Source organism: Grus americana, chromosome 1 (genome assembly GCF_028858705.1).
Source record: "Grus americana isolate bGruAme1 chromosome 1, bGruAme1.mat, whole genome shotgun sequence".
Taxonomy (NCBI): domain Eukaryota; kingdom Metazoa; phylum Chordata; class Aves; order Gruiformes; family Gruidae; genus Grus; species Grus americana.
Genome location: NC_072852.1, coordinates 84,021,606 through 84,027,831, shown reverse-complemented (window position 1 = coordinate 84,027,831; position 6,226 = coordinate 84,021,606).

The window sequence follows — 6,226 nt, the reverse complement described above, 5'->3', positions numbered from 1 at the left end:
CAGACAAAGGCCCTACACACTGTAGAAGGAGGTAAGGTTACAGTAGTACATGTAAGGGAACTGCCTGGGAAAGACAGTTCGGGTTGCTCCTCCCTTGGAAACAGGTAAATCCATTTTTGGGGTTGCTTTCACTCGAGGACATGGGTGCACTTGGGGGGTCATGTGGGACGATGGGGAAAACTGGCGTATACCTCGGGGAGATTTAACCTTGGGGGAAAATAAGTCACGATTTGAGTTGTATGTTATAGGAAGTACTATAACAGGAACCAGCTGAACCATCAGAGGATAAAAGCCTCACAATAAACCAGGCAAGTGCAGCGATAACCCTGCACAGACTGGTTTTGGCACCCAATAACCCATGACAACATGCCACCTTTCCTGTCCTGAATGACCACCGTAATAGATAAAAGCCCAAGTCATCGACTAAGTTAACTGAACAGACATTAATGGATATTTGAATGGATATTGGAATCAACATTTGATGGGGACGGCCTGTAGACTTAAGGGAACGACATCTGTGTAGATGTCAAAGGATGGAGTGAGTGTTGATGAGGGAATATGAGCATAATGCAAATGATATGGAATAAAGGGTGGGGATTGTATGGGGCATGGCTGGGATGGAGTTAGCTTTCTTGATAGCAGCCTGTATGGTGCAGTGTTTTTGATTTGTGGCTAAAACTATTTTGATAACACAGTAATATTTGTTGCTGAAGAGTACTTGCATAGCATCAACACTTTCTCTTTTTCCTACTCTGGCCCCTGCCTCCAACTACCATGAGTGGGAAAGAAGGTGGGAGAAGACACAGCCAGCACAGCTGACTCGAATTGACCAAAGATTTTTTTCATACCATACAGTGTCTTACTCAGCAATAAAATAAGGCGGGGTGGGGGGTGGCTTTCAAGGTGGCCGTTGCTCAGAGACTGACAGGATGTCAGTTTGCTTGTGGGAGGTGATGAGTGACTACTTTTCACGACTTGCTTTTTTACTCTTACCTTCACCTATAAAACTGTCTTCATCTCAAGGCATAAGTTTTCTCACTTTTGCTTTTCTTATTCTCTCCCCTTTCTTGCGGCACTGGAATTTCACTGGGACTGTCCTGCAGGAGCTGGCTGCTGTTGAAGTTGGTATTTTTTTCAGTGACATCATCTCACTTTAACATTTTCAGAGGGCAGTACTGGAAAATATACTGCTACATCAGCAAGTCAAATGGATAAAAGACAGACACTGCATTTGTTGACACTATTTAAAAATGTTTTTTAAATAATCTAGATTCCCACTCATCATTCTCTCCATATATATTTCGTCATGCTGATTTCTTTTTTGTTAACATAATTTATGTAGAGTTGTCCATTGTCTCACAGACATTATATTTACCTCTCAGTGGCACAACTTTAATTTTGCAATGCAACAGAAGGAAATGAGAATGAGGATTTCAAGGTATGTTATAGGTGTTTGTGGTGTAAATAAAAGGAATTAAACTGAATGCACTAAGATACAATGAATGATACAGTACAAATAATCTAAAAGAAAAATTATATACTAATGTTATGGGATATACTCTTATGGTTGAAAGCAAATTGTAAATTTCAAGCAGCAATCCTGAACTGTAATGCGTCAGCTAAAGTAGTGAAATGCTGTAAGAGATCTCTCTCTCAAAATGAAATGCAGTGAGAATCCTGAGTGTGATATCTGTATGGCAAAGCTATTTGGCTTATTGAAAATATCTACTCTGCCACTGAAAATACATGGAGTGGTGATCGATACATCTGAGGACAGTTTTAGAGCCGATTGTTAGAATAGCCTTGGATACAGCCTCAGCTGCTAGTCTTGAAGCTTCATCTACATTTTCTCATTTCTGATGCCTTCCATCAAAAATATCTCAACTTACATCCTCATACAAAGTGGTTTGTTTCAGGATGAATTTCTTAAGAGCTTTATCTAGAATACACTGAGACAGGAAGAAACTGTTAAGGAAACAGTCATGCATTGCACCACTTCTCCTATCTTTAATGTCTTTATCAGTGATCTGGATGAGAGAATCGAGTGCACTCTCAGTAAGTTTGCAGGCTTACAAGGCTAAACCAAAGGGAGGTTTAGATTGGATATTAGGAAAAATTTCTTCACCAAAAGGATTGTCAAGCACTGGAACAGGCTGCCCAGGGAAGTGGTTGAGTCACCATCCCTGGAGGTATTTAAAAGACACGTAGATTTGATTTAGTGGTTGGACTTGGTAGTGCTAGGTTAATGTTTGGACTTGATGATCTTAAAGGTCTTTTCCAACCAAAAGAATTCTATGATTCTGTATCATTGAGCTTAATTATGCAAGTATTCATTGTCTGTGATAGATAACGATAGAAATTTGGAATCTCTACATTTCACTGCAAAATCAGTGCAGTTTCATCTGCCAAAGTCAGATCCATTACCAAGGAACTTGCTAAACCATTAAATAGTAATGCTATCCATGTTCTTATTAATCTGTAGGAACATGCTTGTCTATAGGTATCTGTCCCTGTGGCTAGTTTTCAGGTCTGGCATTGTCTCCTATCCCAGACTCCTGTCCAATATGGAAGTTGAATATACTTTTGTAATCTAACAGGGTGGGACAGCACAAGACAGATCATTCTCAGCATCTAGTTGAATTTCAGCACAGCTGAAATTGTTGCTTTCAGGCTTTCAATTTGAAATAAGAAAGAGAAAAAACTGAAAGTTGGAATCATGTGTCTAGGCTGGTTTTGAGAACATCATTGAAAATGAATGATATTACTTCTACCAGTCATGCTTTATGTTGTATAATGGATGTTCAATCCTCCTAAGACATGTCACTTTACCCTTCTTTTCATACAAACATCTGCTTCTGAAGGTCCACAGCCTCCTCCGAAATATGCAGAAACACAGTCAGTTATTTCTGAGTAACTGATTTATATGAGATGTTTCTCATTTCCTCTGGTCTTTTGCCAGGGACAGGATTATTTCCAACTCACAAGCTTATTCTAATGAGTTTTCTTCCTTATGCCTCGACAATATTCTGTTCATCTACGAAAGCTGTGAGAAAGTAGCACATCAAAGTATCTTCCATTCATATGCTAGAAGATCTATTATAAAATTATTATGCAAATATTAGCCATCTGTTAATTTATCTATCAGCATGCCCATTGCTTTCTTAGTCACTGTATCTCTAATATATCTTGATACCTTACACACCTAGAAGATAATACTAGCAAGTTTCCATAATGAGGCCTCTGACTCATTGGTTGAAAACTGATCATGTCTGTTATTTCCTATAATGAAGGAAGAGTGCTTCTCTCTTTTCCAAAGTAGAAATTTGCACCATCCAACAATCTCCTTCCCTTGATATAACCAGATATATAGTTAGAATGCAAATGATAACACACACACACACAGAGGGCAGAGGGGGTAACAGGTGGGCCCTTCCTTGGCCAATGGTGCAATCACAGAATCACGTCCATTTCTTTGTTCCCTCCATCAGTTGTTTCTTGTCTTGTGTTTGGGTTGCATAAAAAGCATCTTTTAATCCTATATTTGCACCTGCTAAACTAGGCCCTGATCTGTGGCCTCAGTACTAGCACTTTGAGCTGTGTTTGAGGAAAGCATTGCACTGTAAAAAGGATTGGACAAAGCAGAATATAAGAAGGACAAAGATAAGACTAGCAGCGAAAACTTCCTGGGTATTGTCTTGCTTGCAGGCTGCTTTAAAACTCAGTGCTGTTGAGTTGTTACACTTTCTTTTTTTTTCAGATTTAGCCTGAAACTTGCATTCTCCCACAAAAAGCTAAGTATGATCTGGTGACTAGCATGTGCCAAAGTTTATTCTGGTTACGTGGCCTGCATGCAGCCAAACCGCTTTGGAAGGAGAGCTGCGCTGCAGACAAGTGAGTTGTGTCAGATCAGGTGTCATCTGAGTCAGAAAAGGATACCGACCCATTTCACTTCCTAGAATAGACATTACATTAATAATCCTTCCCCCATCCACATGCAGATCTTTTTCCAAAGAGAGAAAACACTGATTAATATTTTTATCAGCAGAAAGATTTGCAGAAGTGTAAGTGTGGAAAAAAAAGAAAAAGGTCAAGCAGCAGAGAACGCCACTGCGTTGTCACAGCGTGTAAGAACACACAACTACAAGGGCTGGAATTCAGGTAGACACTGAAGTTATTATGTCCCATAAATGTGACATACACATAAACAGGTGAAGAATATAAAATATTTTAATTCATTTCCTCTGAGCTATTACAACTAGACCTTGGCCCTTTCCATAGAGAGGCACTGTTTTAATACGAATGGATGAACTGCTTGTGTTTTGGAGGAGCTTGGCACAGTCTGGTGCCCAAGTGCCGGGTACTACTGCCCCATTTCCCATCACAATTATCTCTAAAGTTCTCCTTGTGCTGTTGTACATTTCGGAGCCAAATCCAGAGTGCCAGGTCTCAGCTACTTGGAGACACAGTCAAAAGCTCACCTGATCATAAAATTTATCATTTCAAGTTAAATGTTCTAGAAAACTACGTCTGGAAATTAGGGAACATAGACTTCAGAGCAAATTGAAAAAAAAAAAAATAATCTTATATCCTAAAATGAATATATGGTTTCTGAACAGTCTTTATTTTTAACACTGGACTGGTTTTCAATGCAATCCTGACATATCTTACCCTAAATCAAATTTTCATTTTAAAATTAAGATGGACAGTGTATTTCTCACTTCATGCCAGATTTGTACTTCACCTTAACTTTTCTCCCTCCATCCTAACCAATTCTGATATGCTTATGGTCAATAAATGCATTCTTTCATATGTGTAATTTCACTAAGCTAGTCCACGCAAACTTTCTTAATCATCTCTTGTAAGATCCATCCCCTTCATATTCTGGCGCTGCTAGTTATTATTCTCTGTACTTGTTACAGCTGATATTCAGGTTCAACATGGATGGCTTGAACTCTTCATATTGCTACAGATAAGGGTGGGGTTTTTTCCTGTAGAATGGTAGTAATATCTCATCTCTACTGTAAATATTAATCCAATACATTCTAGTACTACACTGCTTTTTTTTCCACAGCTTTGCTACACTGGTGGTTCCCTGTCACTTAGCATAGACTGAGGTGCACAGGTCTTTTGTCATTTCCAACTGCTAAACTCCCAGGTTAATTCTTGTCGTTAGTATGTACTACTGCACTTTCTGTTGTTCCATTTAATTCAGTTTCTTCTACTACAGTCCTCCTCAGGTCATGCAGTTCTTACTGTATTAGACTTTGATCTTCACCCATTTTGACGTTTTCTGTTATTCAGACATAACCTTATGTCACTTTAGATGTTACTAGCAGGTGCCTGCATTTTGCAACAAGGCCACTGCTGAACATATTAAATATTATATTTTTTCCAAAAAGCTTGTTAATAATTTCCTAGGTGGAATCCTAGTCAAATGTTTTAATAACATCCTAATTTCAGATGAGTTAGCCATCTTCTCAGAGAAAGCTGACCAGGATGAGCTATCCTTGTGAATATAGATTCACGTTGGTTTGGGGTTTTTTTCCTCCCATTGACCTCTGTGATTTGTATTACCTTTTCCTTCAAAATTTACTTGAAAACTGCCTATGTTATTGAGGTGAGTCTAGCAGTCTGTATTTTGTCTAGCTATAAGGAACAGGCAATATCTCTCAGAGACGGTATTTGGGGAGCATTAGCTGATCCTCCATAGCAGTCAGTGATACTCCAGAAGCCCTGCGGCAGAATAAACTTCATCTGACAGTAAGTGAAAGGTGCTGTCCCTTCATCGAGGCTTTACTTGTCCCTGTATCTATGCTTTACTGGCCCTTCGAAGAAGACTGGGTGCATTAGAGTCATCAAAGGACAGGGGAATGATCAGATGCCACAGAGTTACGGTATTTACTGCCAGCTTTAACACCAGCTGGCAGAGGCTTGTGACCAGGATGGGTCCTCTGGGATCACAGATGCCTACACATTATTGTGTCTCATGTGAAACATAGCTAAAGGGCATTAATTATAGCTAGTTTTCCTGTAATTTATAATTTCAAACCTATAAAAATAAATCGAATAACAAACAGGCCTATTCATGCCCCAAACCTGCCTTCCACATCCAAGGGAAATGGATGCTATTCTCACGCAGTGAAGCTGCATTGAAAACATCTTCTTGGTCTCTCAAGATCCTTTGTTTAATTAGGTATCACAAGTGGCTTTTGCAGATTTTTTTCTA